This window comes from Equus przewalskii, chromosome 26 (assembly GCF_037783145.1).
Source record: "Equus przewalskii isolate Varuska chromosome 26, EquPr2, whole genome shotgun sequence".
In the NCBI taxonomy this organism is placed as follows: Eukaryota; Metazoa; Chordata; class Mammalia; order Perissodactyla; family Equidae; genus Equus; species Equus przewalskii.
In genome coordinates, this window is record NC_091856.1 from 33,309,664 (window position 1) to 33,326,729 (window position 17,066).

Here is a 17,066-nt window from a genome sequence, read left to right on the forward strand (position 1 = left end):
GGTGGAACTTTCTTTACGAAAAAGTTACTTGGTGACTCTATGGCTTTGTTCAAAATCTGTTTGAGTGGCTTATTTCTTGCCGGATTCCCCTTCTAACTCACTGTTGACCTTGGACAAACCATTTTACTGTTCCAGTTTCCTGAGGAGGTTGGCCTTAAGTGGCTTCTCGGGATCCAGAGTCGGTGACTCTGCTCTAACCTGAGGCACGGGCTCTTCCCCCGAGGTGCTCGGATCCTTTACTTTATCTGCAGAGAGCTTTTCATCAAATCCTCCAAGTGGTTAAGACCCACAGAGCTCAGTTGACACTAATATCCTTGACCTTTTCGATCATAAGTAGGACTTGAGAATACTCACTTTGGAGCTTTGTGGGAAAAATCAAGTTGCGAGGCGGCGTTCCTCGTGAATTGAGGATACCCAACTTTTGGATATTTTGCCTCATGTGAAGAGTAATCCTTTTCCCATGGATGGAGCTTTGCTTCCCTTCTTTCCCTGTTTCAGATGACATTTGGGGCAAGATTTTTATGAACATAGTTGGCATTTGCGTGCTGACAGTACATATGATACTGTTCACTTCCAGGAATTCTCTGTGAAGTTTTAAAGCTAAGGGTCAGCTTAGACTGATGACTGTAACAGGGGCCAGCCGAGAACCGATTGATCAGGGTCCTGTTTGTACTGTTGCAGCCTGACATTCTTCAGCCTGTGCACTTTATATTAAAATATCAATTGAGCCCACCCACCCTATAAGCAAATGTAAGATGTGTGCACGTGGCCTGTCTGTACTTTGGAATCCAATCGCAAATGCCTACTAGCAAGGGGTGACTACAATAGCAAAGGTCTCTTTCAGTGCACTTGCATTCGATAGTTGAGGTTCGACCTTCTTACAGAAAAATATTCCCCTCGTCTTAATAATCTGGGTTCTTGGATTTTACGTTGCCTTGAAACATTCGTTATATTTTAGCATTGGCTTTAGACAGGCAAATAAGGTAATGTGTTATGGTGCTTCTCCAATTCTGGGTTTGTAAAGTAAATTACTTAACATTTTTAACTAGTGATGATCATGAAGCCTGAGATGGTGAAAATTGGTGCAGACTTTTTGGAGAGCTTTGGGCGTATTTATCAGAATTTAAAATGTACATGCCAATGACCCAGTAATCGCACTTCTGGGAAACTATCCTAGTATAGAACAGCGTAGTCCCCTTGATGTCCTGATACCCCTTCAGGGGTCCGGAGGTTAAAACTATTTTCAGGGGCTGGCCCCGTGGCCGAGAGGTTAAGCTCGCGCGCTCCGCTTTGGCGGCCCAGGGCTTCACTGGTTTGGATCCTGGCTGTGGACCTAGCACCGCGCATCAGGCCACGCTGAGGCGGCGTCCCACATGCCACAACCAGAAGGACCTGCAACTAGAATATACAACTATGTACTGGGGGGCTTAGGGGAGAAGCAAAAAAAAAAAAAAGATTGGCAACAGATGTTAGCTCAGGTGCCAATCTTAAAAAACAACTATTTTCATATTAATAGAATATTAAGATGTTATTTGCACTCTTTGCACTGATGTTGCAAAAGTAATGCAGACGCCTTAGCACGGATCAAGGCTGTGGCGCCCACTGTGGTAGGTGGCCGTGGCGTTCTGCGTACTGTGCACTCAGAGTAAAGAAAAATCGTTCGGTTTTCACTTAAGAATGCCCTTAGTGAAAATGCGACAATTATTAATTTTATTAACTCTTGACCGTTGTGTCTGTGTCTTTTTAGTGGTCGCTGGGATGCCATGGGAAGTACGCATGCAGCGTTTCTGCTGTGTGCTGAGCTGTGATGGCTGTCTCTAGGAAGGGGCTTGGGTGGTCTGAGATGCAAGTTGAACTAGCCACTTTCTGATGGACTACCATTGTTACTTGAAACTACAGCCGACAAATGATGGTTACTCAGACTAAAAAGTGTATAAATGAAATTTTAAAATCACACGCAGGTAAAAGATCCATTCCAGGTGCAGGATGGGCCAGTGGATTTTTATGTAACAATGCAAAAATTCATTGGTACAGTTTTTGATTCTACGTCACAACTAACCTTGAAGAAACTACCACTACCAAGTTTCTCTGTAGCTTCAGAGAAGAATATCTACAATTATCTAAAAACAGGGAAAAGTTATTTTCTGGTAATAATAAAATGTTTGTTTTTAAATGAATAAGTAATTTAAACTTTTCAGTTTAAGTTTCTAGTAGGGTAACTATTGATGAGATAACCAATATAGACAAAAGCTCTTTGCGGTCCTCAGTCATTTTCAAGAGGGTAAAGAGGTCCCGAGATGCCAAGTTTGGGAACTGCTTGCTATGGAAAGTCATCCAAGAAGGGACAGGAGGGTGTTGACGGCCAGTGTGCTGTGAAGTACCACACCGAGAGGCGTCCGTGTAGTGGTAAGCGGAAAAAAGCAACTTGGAGAGCAGTCTGCATGGTATGGCCCCGTTTTTCTTGGTACTGAAGGTTTTTAATATAAAATCACTTCGAAACAAAACGAAAATTATCTATCTGTTTGTACAGGCGCAGAAAAAAGTGTGGAAGGATTTAGCCTGAAATAGTTTTTTTCTCTAGGGAATTGGGATTTAGGTGGAATAGGAGAAAACTTTCACTTTTTACTTTGCATTTGTGGTGTTCCTGATTTCTTTTTACAACAAATTTGTGTTATTTTGTAATACAAAAAATATGAAGATTTAAAAACCAAACTGATGGCAGCCCAATCAAATAGTCACTTCTTTTCAGCACCCTTTTATGAAACAATTTGCCTAAGTCATGTTTTACTGAAGACAGCTTTATTTCTTTGGACCTTGGGTATTCTTTTTTCTAGGGGAACGCTGTCTTACTTTGTGTTATAAATTGTTCTTGATCTTTCAAAGGCTGATCTTTCTAGAGTTGGTTAATATCCATATAGGTTGGATTGAAAAACTTGCAGTCATAACATACAGTGTTGAACCAGACGTGAATCTGGAAGCCAAGAATGATGTTGCGTGGTGGTGGTGGTGAATCTGAACAGAGTGGGCAGACGGCGGCGTTTTGCTGGGCTCATTCAGGGTGCAAAGGGCTAGTCATATGTACCGGGTAGGGAGGAGACCATGATGTTATTTCATGCGCCGTATGTCCCTTCCCAACTTCAGTGACTTGAGCAAGAAAATTCGCTTTTGGGAGAGTTGGTAAAACAGGATTGAAAGCATTCACTAGTAAACCTCTTTTCTGTAGTGTTTCCTTCTTTCTTTATTGACCACACACTATGTACCAGGTCGTGTTTTAGTCATTGGTGATGCATTAGTGAGCAAAAATCTATCCCTGCCTTCCTAAAACTTACCTTCTGGTGGGAGGACACAGACTGTGAGTGAGCTGAAGAAGGGAAATATAGAGATGTTAGATGGTGGTAGGCGCTAGGAGGAAAGTAACACAAGAAGGGGTCGGGAATGTTGTGAGGGTGTGGTTTTAGTTAGGGTGCCCAGAGAGGCCCCACCGAGAAGGTGGCATTTGAATGAAGATCTGAAGGAGGGAGGTGAAGAGACAAGCCGTGGGAATGATGGGGTAAAAGCATTTCAGGCAGAGGGAATCAGCGCAAAGGCCCGGAGGCAGAGCTTGCTTAATGTGGTCAAGGAAAAGCCCTGAGTAGCTGGAGTAGAGAGAGCACAAGGAGAGTTGTAGGAGGTAAAATGGGGGAGGCGGGAGAGTGGCTGGAGAAAGTGTGGCCTTGTTGGCCGTTTCCAGGGTTTTGGCTTCTACTTGTGTGATTTGGGAAGCCTTTGGAGATTTTGAGAGAGGAGTAGCAAGACCTGGTTTCTGCTGTAGTGAAGTTGGCCTGCCGGCCTTACTCTGAAGGAGCGCGAAGGAAGAAGCAGGGGTTCCTCTTAGGACTTGATGGCACTCATCCAGGCAAGAGTGATGATGGCTGGGACCAGGACGGGGGCAGTGGTGAAGGGGTCAGATTCTGTGACCATCTGAAGGCACAGCTGACTGGATTTGCTCTTGGATTAGATGTGAGTTGTGGGATGTGAGAGAAGTCAAGGGTGACTCCAAGGTTTTGGGACAAAAAAATAACTTTTTCCAGCTATTTTCTAGAATAGCTGGAAAAATGGAGTCGCCTTTTACTGAAATGTAGACTAGAGGAGCAGGGTTTGAGAGGTGGGTTGGAGGGGTGAAGATCAGGAGCTTGTTTCTGGGCGTGCTACATTTGAGATGCCCATTGCGCATCCAGGTGGAGATGTCGACTGTGTCGTTGAGTCCACGAGCATGAATTCAGGGGAGCAGTCCAGGCTGGAGAGAGAACCCAGGAGTCGTGAGGTTCTCGATGGTATTGAAAGCTCTGGGGACGGATGACCTCCCCCAGGGAGAAGTCTCCCTGTATGCTGCTTTCCTATATGTAAGATGACCTTTAATAGTTTATGAAATTAAGACTTTACGTTTTTTATATAGGATTAGTTTGAATCTTTTTACAGTGGAGGTGACATTCAAATTTTGTACGGGAATGATTTTAACTCATCTTTAAGTTTTAAATCCTGTTTCTCTGTGGGTTTTCTTCCTTAAATCAAAAAGTTGCAGATTTAAAAAAAATTTGCACACAGGGGCTGGCCCAATGGCGCAGCGGTTAAGTGCGCACGTTCCACTTCGGCGGCCACCAGTTCGGATCCCGGGTGCGGACATGGCACCATTTGGCAAGCCATGCTGTGGCAGGCGTCCCACATATAAAGTAGAGGAAGACAGGCATAGACGTTAGCTCAGGGCCAGTCTTCCTCAGCAAAAAGAGGAGGATTAGCAGCAGATGTTAGCTCAGGGTTAATCTTCCTCAAAAAAAAAATTTGCACACAAATTTTTCTTGGTACTGAATGTTTTTAATATAAAATCACTTCAATTTTAAAAGTTTTGGGGTGCTTTTCTGGTTAATGCTTTAAAAAGTTGGGGGCTTCCAGGTTGGTGAACATGTGGAGATTTGGGGAGAGTGGCGCTCTGAAGAGTGTGGAACTCCCACGCCCTTCCCCCATGCCTTGCCCTGCCTGTCTCTTCCATCTGGCTCAATGGAAGAAGTTTTCTTTCTTTTTTTTTTTTTAGCAAATTATTTCTGGATTTTCTAATTTTACGTTAGTACATCTGTATCCTTCAGGGTATTACTTATTTAATTTGTTTATATCAGATGTTTTATTATGAGCTTAACTGAAAAGTGAGTTTAAGAAATTGTTTATTCTCAGTTTAAAACTACTTTACAATTCCCAAATAAAACTTTATTCAGGGGCCGGCCTGGTGGCGCAGTGGTTAAGTGCGCACGTTCTGCTTCTCGGGGGCCCGGGGTTCGCTGGTTCGGATCCCGGGTGTGGACATGGCACCACGTGGTAAGCCATGTTGTGGTAGGAGTCCCACATATAAACTAGAGGAAGGTGGGCACGCATGTTAACTCAGGGCCAGTCTTCCTCAGCAAAAAGAGGGGGAGTGGCAGTAGTTAGCTCAGGGCTAATCTTCCTCGGAAAAAAAAAAACAACTTTATTCAGGGTAATAGAATAGGAACTTGATAGATCAACACTGTAGTTGCCATCACTGTTAAATTACAGTCATGTGCAGCATAACGGTGTTTTGGTCAACGATGGACCACATATAGGATGGTGGTCCCACAAGATTAGTACCATAGAGCCCAAATGTGTAGTAGGCTCTACTATCTGGCTTTGTGTAAGTGCACTGTGTGATGTTTGCACAGTGACGAAATCGCCTAACAATGCATGTCTCAGAATGTAACCCTATTATTAAACGACATGTGACTATGTACTAAACATCCATACACGCTAGGAGCTGGGAGAAAGTGCAGCTATTGAGTCTTATAGGCATTAAAGTTAAATCAGTCAGATTCTTAACAAGAGCTTGTTTGGAAAGATTATGTCCATGTAGTTATGTTAGAGATTGGGTTGTGGTACATCAACTGTAAAAATGCAAAACTGCGTTTATGTACGTTTTTTAAGGCACCCTATTATTTCTCATAGTCTGATATATTTTCTATGGCCTTCTTATATTTCATGAAACCTTATTGCCCATTTAAAGAACTGTGCGTATAACATAGAAGAAAATAGAAATTTCACTTGGGATAAGTACAGGAGAATGATCAAAGAGGATTTAACCAGAAGACTTTTTACCTTATTTAAATGAAGCCTCCCATCAAAGAAAATAATAGAAAAAGGAGAAAACATGAAGTCATTTTGTATCAGTTAGGACTTCACTTGGGCTTCAGCTCTCCGGGTGATAACCCCTGGCGTGTGGTGAAGGGTGTTGCAAATAGATGCATTTTTGCAGTGGGAGGAAAGGGATGAGTTAACATGGCTGAGCTAGGAATCACACCCGAAGGAGTATGTCAAGCATATTATCTGGGTCTAGGGGGTAAAAAGATTAAAATTGCTCCTTAGAAGATGAGCCTCAGTGAAAGGAGGCAGTCCCTTAAGGCCTCCTTTGTGCATTTCTGCAGTCCCCCGACTCCTGCCTTTGGGGTGGCTGTGCCTCTGACGTTACTCTTCTGTGTGTTCAGAACCTACCTGCCTTCAAGATCTCTGCTTGGGTCCCACCTCCTTCTTAAACACAAGTTTTGATGTGTTGTTTTCAAAGTGTTTAATTTCCAAGTATTTGGGGGAATCTAGATATCTTACTGCTTTTTAACTTAATTCCACTGTGGTCAGAGAACATCCTCTGTAAGATTTCAGTCTTTTGACATTTGCTTTTTATTATTGAGGAAGATTCACCCTGAGCTGACATCTGTGCCTATCTTCCTCTTTTTTTTTGGCTTGAGGAAGATTAGCCCTGGGCTAACATCTCTGCTAGTCTTCTTCTGCTTTTGTGTGGGTTGCTGCGACAGCATGGCTGATTGGTAGTGTAGGTCTGCACCCGAGATCTGAACTTGTAAATCCAGGTCGCCGAAGAGGGGTGCACGAACTTAACCACTATGCCACGGGGCCAACCCCAGTCTTTTGACATTTACTGAGATTAATTTTGTGGCCCAGCCTATGACCTACCTATCTTGCTGAATGTTCCATTTGTACTTGAAAAGAATATGTGTTCTGTGGTTGTCGATTGTAGTTTTCTATAAATGTGAATTAGATCAAGTTGGTTGATAGTGTTTAAAATCTTCTGCATCCTTATTTTTTGTCTCCTTATTTTATCTATACTTTTGCTGAGGGTTTTTTCTTTTTGGTGCCTTTTTTTACTGAGAGAGGGATGTCAAAAATCAACAGCTACGATGACAGATTTTTTTTTTTCCCTTTAATTCTATGAGGTTTTTTAGCCTTTAAAGCGTTTATTAGAAAACAGGAAAGACTGAGGGGGAAAAAACTAAGCATTTAACTCAAGAAGCTGGAAAAGCAAAGAAACCCCACAGTACACAGAAGGAAGAGAGTAGTAGTAAAAATAAAAACAGATATTAAGAAATGGAAATGGTCAACAAAACCAAAAGCTGGCTCTGTAAAATTTGTAAGATAGGCAAACTTCTAGCAATATTGATGAAGAAAAAGAAAAGAAAATATTACATGAGTAATATTTAGAATGAAAATATAACTGCAGATATTCTTTTGGTTTTTGTTTCATTTATTTTGAAGCCTTGTTAATTCACCAACACTGTTTTTTCTTTTTCTTTTTCAATTTGGATACTTTCTGTTGATCTGTCTTCAAGTTCACTAACACTTCTACAGTTAACCAATCTTCAGTTTCCTTAAAATTTTTATTTCAGGTGTTGTATTCTAAAATTTCCATCTGGTTCTTTTTAATAATTTGCATTTTCCTACTGAGGTTCACCATGTTCTCACTCATTAGGTCCATCTTTTCCTCCAAATCCTTGAAAGTATTTCTAATAAAGACCTTGTCTGCTAATTTAAATATCCAGGTCATTTTGGGGTCTGTTTTTATTGATTGCTTTTTCTCTACATTATGAATTGAATTTTCCTGCTTCTTTGCGTGTTTAAAAATTTTTGCTTAGAGGTCAGATATGTGGATATTACATTGTAGAGATTCTGGATCTTGTTTCACTTTGGAGAGATGTTCATTTTGCTCTGAGCAGGCAGTGAAGTTCCTGGCATATTCTTTTGAATCTGTCAGGCTTGGTTTTCTGCTTTGTTGGAGTGGGTCTGTTTTGGATTTATCCTTAGTCCAGAGGCATGGCCCTTACTCTAGAGGGCATTCTTTAGACTTAATGCTTGGCCTTTCTGGGATCTCAGCTAAGTGAAAGAGCTGCTCAGCAAGGTCTCTCCACTGCACTAGCTGACACTCAGGTGTCTCCAGGCACTGTGAAATCTTTGTGTCTCTGTCCACTGCTCACCCTCGCAGCCAGTGCTGTCGGTTAAGCCTTATAGAATCTCACTTTGCACGTGGGCTGCCCAGCCCTCAGCCGTGGACCGGCAGGGCACCTCCCATTGTCTTCTGCTCCCCATCCCCTGAAACCCCTCCTCTCGGGTGTCCTGCCCTACAAATTCTAGGCACCTCAGCAGCCTCGAAGTCCAATCTTGGCTTCCTCAGTTCAAGGAGACTGCTGCTCTTAGTGTGGGTACCATCTCCCTGTGCTGTGGTTGGGAAAGTACCCCAGGCAGCAAGTTGGAGGTAACACGCAGCTTACCCGTGTTTTTTGGTTCTGTCAAGGATCATAGGCCTGTTGGCTGATGCCTGCAAACAGTTATCTCATGTATTTGTTCAGTTTTACATTTCCGTAGGGCACAAGGATGTCAGATACTACTTACTGCGTTGTGACCAGGAGGAGAAGTTCGGTTCTGTGTTTTTGACCCAAGCAGTATACATTTTTTTATGGTTTGGTGGCTTCTCTCCTCAACCTTATTTTTGTAAGGTTCATCCATGTTGCTGCAGGTCTCAGTAATTTGCTCACTTTCTTTGTCCTTTCGTATTCTGTTGTATAAAGATTCAAGGATTTGTTTGCCCGTGCTATTATCGATGGACAGTCAGGTTATTTCAGTTTTGGCTGCTTACAAACAATGCTTCTATGAACATTCTTGTGTACGTCTATATATCTGGAAGGGAAATTGCTGGAGCTCAGGGTACAGGCGTGTTCAACTTTATGGGATACTGCCGAAGAGCTTTCCAAAGTCATTTGATGGGTTTAGCTCCCATTGGCGGTATAGAAGAGTTCCAGCTTCTTTACATTCTTGCCAAATCTTGATATTGTCGGTGTTTTATTTTATTATTATTTTTAAGATTTTATTTTTGCTTTTTCTCCCCAAAGCCCCCGGTACATAGTTGTATATTTTCAGTCGTGGGTCCTTCTGGTTGTAGTATGTGGGACGCCGCCTCAGGATGGCCTGATGAGTGGTGCCGTGTCCGCGCCCAGGATCTGAACCGGCGAAACCCTGGGCCGCTGAAGTGGAGCACGCGAACTTAACCACTCGGCCACGGGCCGGCCCCCTGTCAGTGTTATGAATGTTAGCTTTTCAGGTGGTTGTGCAGTGGTATCTCATTGTGGGTTTAATTCTAATTTCTTTGACGACTCATGAAATTAACTACTTTTTCATGTGTTTATTGGCCATTTGGATATTATACATATATACACATATACACATATATCTGTGTGTTTTTATTGATTTGTAGGAGTTATTTATATATTCTCAATACAGGTCCTTTGCTGAATGTATTTATTGCAAGTATCTTCTCACACTTAGTGCTTGCCTTTTTATTCTCTTAATGGTATCTTTGATGAAACAAAATTCTTAATTATAATATAGTTCAATTTAACCATCTTCTTCTTTATGGTTAGTGCTTTTTTATGTCCTATATAAGAAATCTTTATCTACCCCAAGGTCATGAAGAAGTTTTATTCTATTACCTTTCATATTTAGATCTACAGTTCACTTGAAATTTATTTTTCTGTGTAGGGATGATGGTTCATTTTTATTTTTTCCGTATTAGACTAGTTCTTTAATTGAAAAGAATATCCACTACCGCATAAAGCAGGTCTCCATATATGTGTGGGTCTGTTTGGGAACTCCATACTCTGTTCATTTGTTCTGTTTGTCTGTCCTTGCACCAGTGTCATACTGTCTTAAGTACTGTAGCTTTAAAATAAGTCTTAATGTCTGGTAGAGTAAAACTTCCAAAACTGGACCTCCAAAATCTTCAAGGTTGTCTTGGCTATTCTTGCTCCTTTGTATTTCCAGGTACATTTTAGAATCGGTTTAATTGATTTCTATACCCAAACAAAAACATCTGTCTGGATGTCCTACTAGGATTGCACTAAATCTGTAGAGTACTTTCATTCAAAGAATAATACTGGAATATGAAGAATTCTTGTTGGTCAAAGCAAGCCGTTTCAGGAGACATTTTTTTTCCTGTTAATGGTAAAGGTTAAATGATTCCTATAAATTGTTGCAATTTTCAGAATATCTGCTTCTTCCAGGTTCACCCTTCTTCTGTGATTTTTTTTTTCCTTACTTCTACTTTTCTTTGACACTTAGTACTTGGTTCCTTTGTGGTGGAGACCATGTTTATACATCTTCATGGGTCAAGCACTATATTTTTTATGGATTAGATGCCCAGTGAGTATGGAATTAAATCTAATGAAGTGATTATCTCAATGCGCACTCTGTATCATGAACTGTGTCACTCTTGGGTAGTACAGCGACTACTCCATGACAAGAGGACAAGATAGCTAGCCAACAAAAGGCTCTTTGTGTCCAGTTTACAATCCTGAGGACCACCGGTGGCCATCTGCTTGGGAAAATGGTTATCACCTTTGAATCAACAGTGTGGGGTAGGTCCAGCAAGCAGGCTGAGGCAGGGGCACGCGTCCAGTTTGCTCACGGTTGCTGAGCAGTGGGGAGACCCCTGTTGGAGCCGGCAGTATCTTTTATCGCAGATCTCAGCTGTTCTGTGTCAAGGGCTGTTTGTGACCACTAACTGAATCTGGAGATGGAGTACAGGAGTATAGGCTGAATTTAGAGTAATACCTAAACTAATTGGAACCTTCACTTAAATAGCTTTCATTTTTGGCACTTGCACTTTCTTGATACCGGATTGGCTGCCAATCCGGTATCAAGAATTAGTCAAAACAAACAACTCCCGGATTTACTGTGATATTGAATAGATTCAGCATAAACTTCTGCACTTTCTGCTTCTGAAATATTGTATAGTAACTCATGGTTTTATCGGTGATTCTGCAGCATCCTGAATTGCAGAGTGTCTCTTGTGGATGAGTAAAGATTTAAGTATTTTTAAAGCACTTTCATGTACCTTTTTTGGATCTATGATATCGGTAGGCTAGACATCATTCCTGTTTTCCGTGGAGAAGGCAGCAGTTCAGGCTGGTAAAGTAGTGTTTTCAGGATTACATTGCTGATTCGTTACAGAGCAGGGGTGGAAATCAAGTGTTCCTTGATAGCTTGAATATTTTTTTCTATCAAAAACATTACTTTTTGAAGATGGACTAATGCCTTTTGAAAATCTTCACAACATTGAAGTGACGGGGTTTAGATTTATAAATCATTTAATCAAAATTTTTATTTTTTCACCATTTTGTTGAATTTTTTTTTAAAGACTGGCCCTGAGCTAAGACCTTTTGCCAATCTTTTTTTTTTCTTCTTCTCCCCAAAGCCCCCCAGTACATAGTTGTATATTCTAGTTGTAGATCCTTCCAGTTCTACTATGTGGGATGCCACCTCAGTGTGGCCTGATGAGCGGTGCCATGTCCCCTGGGCTACGGAAGCGGAGTGTACACACTTAACCACTCGGCCATGGAGCCGGCCCCCTGGAATATGTATTTAATACTCTATTGAATATTCTTACCCTTTGATAGGTGTTTGGGGATGGTCATGTATAATAAACATGTAGTATTTATGCTTTTATAATTTTATACTTTAATGAATTTAATTTTATAATTCATAATTTTTAAAAACCTATAAATTTTTCTAAGCTTTGTGGCTGTTTTAAAATTAATTTTTAAATTAAGTTTAATAATTTTGCACAGATAATACATTTTCTAATTTAGACTACAAGACTGTGTTACAAATGTATATTCTGAAAAGCTTGCTTCTGCCCTGCCCCCTCTATCCTTTTCATTCCACTACTCCCTCTGGGAAACCAGTTTTATTAGTTTCTTTTCATCCTTCTAGTGTTTCTTTTTGCAAATATGTACTTATTATGCAAAAGATAGCATACAGTATTTACTGTTCTATACTTTCTTTGTTTTTCACTTAACACATCCTCGGATCTCTGCATTTTGGCATACGAGTAGCTTCCTTTTTCTTATGGTTGCGTTTGTAGCCCACGATCTTGGAAGTGTCATTGGTTTTCCAACTAACCCCCTATTTGTGGACATTTGAGTTGTTTCCTGTCTTTACTATTATAAACAGTGCTGCAAGAATAACCTTACATCTCTCAGTTCATGCTTGTGCAAGTGTAGCTGTGGGAGAGATTCCTAAAAGAAGTTATGCTGGGCTAAGGGGTAATGCATTTGCAACCTTTATTAGTAGACGGGTGTTACTTAGTATGTTGATAGTAACAGAAAGATAGATATTGATGTAGATATTACTCCCCACTTCCCTTCCATGAGGGTTGTACTAATTTACACCCCCGTCACTAGTAATGCCTGAGTGACTGCATCCTCAGAGCCCAGCCAAGAGAGTGTACTGTCGAACTTTGGGACTTTCACCAATCGGATAAATAGTGTCTTAGATGGTTTTAATTAGTAGCTGTCTTATGAGTCAGGTTGAGCATTTGTAATGTGTTTAGGGGACACACATATTTATCTTTCTGTGAACCGTCTTTCTGTGAACTGTCTCACCAGGTTCTTTGTGTGTCAGATACTTAAATAGTGAACTGTGCAGGGCCCACATAGCATCCACTGCCCTCCGCCCTGTCACCCCCGTGTATCTCACAAGGAATGGCCCCGTCCCAGGCTCCTGCCTAGGCGGTTTGCAGCCTTGGCTCTACATTAGAAATTCCTCAGGAGCATAAGAAGGCTGTGTCCAGGTCCCACCCCCAGGGATTGATTTAATTGGTCTGGGAAGATGCCTGAGTATCAGGTTTTTATTCTCTTGTTTAGTAAGGAGAGAATTCATTCAAAAGGATGATTGCAGGGGGGAGAGGGAGTGTTGCAATGGACAGAGTGCTCTGACCACAAGGTCTGCAAGTGTCTCCTTGTGGTTTTTTTATTGTGAGGAAGATTGGCCCTGAGGTAACATCTGTTGCCAATCTTCCTCTTTTTGCTTGAGCCAGGATTGAGCATGACTGGTCTAAAGCAATCACAGGCATCCTAAACTGACCCAGTCTGAGGGAAAGCAAGGCCTTTTCTTCCCTGTTCTTGGGGTAGGTCTTTGCTTCTGGTAGCCAGGCATAAGCCAGGCATGAGGGCAGTCAGCCTCAGGCTGGAGCTGAAACTCTGGGGAGGGGCCGGGCAGGAGATTGGGGACAGTGTGGGACTGCTGTGTCCACCTCACCTCTGGACTGTGAATTAGGAGACATAATACATTTCCTTATTGTTTAAGCCATTTTGAGTTGGGGTCCCTATTACTTGCGCCACTAGTGTTCTCACTGAAAAAGTAACACATTGTAACCTGGTCATTGTTGTCCGCTTTCTATTTTTGAAAGAAAGATGGTAGATTCCATTGACAAATGGTGTTACAATTCCTTCTATTTGTTTGGCTCTTTAGTTTATGTACCACTTTCACACTTGTTTCTGTTTTGTAACATTGGCAAAATCCTGTCCTATGAATATATCCTTCTGTGTCCCTACCGCAGGGTACTAATTATGTCCTCAAGGTCTGTGGTTGGGACTGCCCTGTGATAACATCACTTTGTTGGAGATATTTCTGTTGCCTTGGAGCCCAGGCCTGGGCTGGCGGTGCGGCCTGGCGCCGCCTCTTCTCAGGGCTGAGCGGATTAGCCGGTGCCAGCCCTCCTGCACCTCCTACGACTCGCTCGTTCCTGCACTTGGCACCTCAAGCTAATGTGCTAAGCTCCAGGCTGTGTTTGAAGCAGACGAGACCTCTGGTTTAAGGAGCTCTGATGTTTGCTCCAGACTGAGTTGCAAGGAAGTCACAGGCAGAGTGGTGAATCCTGCTGAGTGCTGGTTCTTGTGCCCGAGGAGCAAAGCCTGAAAAACTCAGCTCAGGTCCAGGGTCTTCCTTGAAGCCTGCTTGTGACCCCTGTTTGCCTAAGTGTTAAAACAGCTTCGACCTCAGAACAGTGTTCATTCTGCAGGAATCATGGTTGATTAGGAGGAAAACCGAAAAACCGGTCTCATCGCAAAGGAACCACATAGTCTCATGCATTCAGAACATTGCCCGAGAGGGACAGAAGCGTCAGCTGGGAGGTTTGTCTTCCAGTCGCCTTTCCTTCCCGAGGCTGACAGTAACAACAGGTGGCATGTGGCGAGTGCTTACTGTGTTCGGGCGCTGTCCAGCCACTTTGAATATATTCAGTATTTAATACAACAGATTACAATCGGATATTTTTAACAGCAAGGAAAAAGGAAAACGAAGACTTGGCCATTCTTAGCACCTCTGGAGGATTGGTTTTGCTTGAGAGGCTCTCCGAGGTGGTGGCTGGGCTGAGGTGACTCGTGTGGATGAAGGTGAGCGCATAAAGATGTGGAACGTGATGTTATGAGTGGCGGTTAATAGGCGCTGCTCCCCACCATTCAAAACCGTATCTGCTGTTTAGTAGGAAAATTTGTTTTCCTTCCAGAAATGTTTCTTTTTTGGGTGATATCTGAGACTTCCATGTAGCAGTGAAAATAGAGCTCTTTAAATGCAGAAAGTGTATTGCTTATAGTATTGTCGGCATTAAGCTGCCTGGATAGCTCTGTGTTGCTTTGGCAGGGCCAGGACATAGGACGTTTAATTAGTAGCATCCTCCTTGGTGTTGTCTAATTCACGGTCATGCCGTTGTCAAACTAAATGCATAGTATTTCCAGAGTTTTTTGAGAGCTTTTTTTTTTTTTTTTTTTCTTTAACGTTTAAGACATGGGTATAATGGAGAAAAACCTTCAGGAAATATAAGATAGATTTACTATTTTGAAAATAGCTGTGTTGTTTTTTATAAAAACAACATACATTTCTGTAAATTATTTAATTTACAGAAGATTTGATTCAAAAAGTAATTTGAAGTTCAGTCAGCCTGATTAATGCTACTTTAATTCCTGTTCAAATGAAAGTTAACCCTCTCCTAGTCAAAGTAAGGAAGATGTAGGTGTCCTGAGAGCAATTCTCAGAGCGCATGTGGGTTACAGTGCTTCCAGGTATGAAGTCAGAGTTATTGGGCGGATTGTAGAAGTTGATCAGACCCCGGTGTGACTTCTTTCTGTGTAAGTCCACGTCACTGCTTTGTAAGAATGTGTCATCGTGATGTTCGCGGTGAGGCACAAGAGTTGGTAACTTACGATTCTTTGACTGAAAGGAAGTTTTTGTGAAAATTGGCTTGTGGAGGAGTTACCAGTGAATTCATAATGAACTGCATAATGAGTGGCCACTAATCCACAATCCAAAGAGCCAAGTCCTTGTACCTGGAATGTCCTTCAGTCTCAGGGCTGGAAAGATCTGGAGATTGGCCGCTTCTCTGTGCTCAGGTGCAAAGTTCCTAAGCTAGTGGTTGGCTGCTTTGTTATGTGTAAATGCAAGTCACAGGGCTGCCAGGCACCTGTAGAAGCCACAGCAGACCCCTGGTGCAGGGGCGAGAGCAGGCACTCCAGTTACCCTGCAGGAGTGCGTGTATTGGCCAAGCCCTGTAGGTTACGCGGAAGAGGGCAAGACCACGTCTGTCCTCAGGCGTTTACAGTCCAGTTCAGAGAAAAGCAAGAGCAAGGTAAGAAACACGTGGTGAGAAGGAAATTGGATGAGGGCCTAGGGAAAGGGATAGGGTGGGTTGCTTGGGATTGGTGCTGCCACGGCTACTTGCCACTGCGTGGAACAGTGCTGGGGGTGCTGTGGCACAACTGGCCCAGACCTTCTCTGGCAGGGATTCAGTAACCTTTATAGACCAGTTGTCAAGAGGGCGGAACCTGGCCATTTGCCCCATTGTCCTAGTCCTTCCTAGGCCCACCAAGGTTCATGTATTTTCTCTGGTTGTCCCTGGTTTTTGGTGAGCTCAAAGGATAGCTGTTTGTGAAGAGCGTTGGTGCTTTTTACCTCTTGACTTAGGTGCTCCAGCTGGATGTCATTTGGAGGATGTACACTCAGCAGTGTGTCAGATGGGATGCACAGCTGGCTTGTCAGTTATTAACCCAATACAGTGTACTGTGATGACATATTCTGAGAAGTCCTGATGACTGTATTGAAAACGCCTTTCCCACTGGCTGAAAGTTGGGGCTCATTTCAGCAAAAGTACTTTCATGTCTTCTGAAGTGCATCAGGAAAACTGGAGGCCAGTACTTGGTTCACAGATGATGGGTTGTGTATTATAACTACCTTAGACAGACACCAGGTATTGTCATATATTCCTTACCTGTTATAGCTGCCGTTTGAGTGCTTTCTCTGTGCATAGCCCTTGACATAGTATTTTCAAAAGTTTTCGGGGCCGGCCCCGTGGCCGAGTGGTTAAGTTTGCGCGCTCTGCTGCAGCGGCCAAGGGTTTTGCCAGTTCGGATCCTGGGCGCAGACATGGCACCGCTCATGAGGCCATGCTGAGGTGGCATCCTACGTGCCACAACTAGAAGGACCCACAACTAAAAATACACAACTATGTTCCGGGAGGCTTTGGGAGAAAAAGGAAAACAAAAATCTTTAAAAAAAAAAGTTATCAAATATTGCTGGAGCTCTTACTCTAAAGTGCAATCTGAATTTGTGCTTCTGTAGCTTAAAGCCCGCTGGTGGTTCCCATTAATACAGCAGTAGTCTCTATTTTTGTAAAAAATCACGTACCCTTATCCCTAAAAGTGTTTTGAACGAGAAAATCGTGTGTAATTGCTAAAGTTGTGTTTGAAGTTTGGAATTGAATGTTTTTCCCGTGTTTGCTTTTATGGAGACAGAGTGGGCAAGGGGTAAAGGCAGGGAGGTGAGAAGAGTGCTGTCCCTCCCTTGGGACCTTTTAATTGCCTGGTGTGGGGGTGGTTTTATGCTGGCCTGCCTGATAGAGCACCCTGCTGTTTTGATTG

General features: G+C 42.5%; 1 protein-coding gene across 1 annotated transcript in view; it reads left to right on the plus strand.

Moving 5' to 3' along the window:
• Positions 1-17,066, plus strand: part of ABL1 (ABL proto-oncogene 1, non-receptor tyrosine kinase) — a 139,234-nt gene that overhangs the window by 2,044 nt on the left and 120,124 nt on the right. The gene's annotated exons all lie outside the window — the stretch shown is intronic.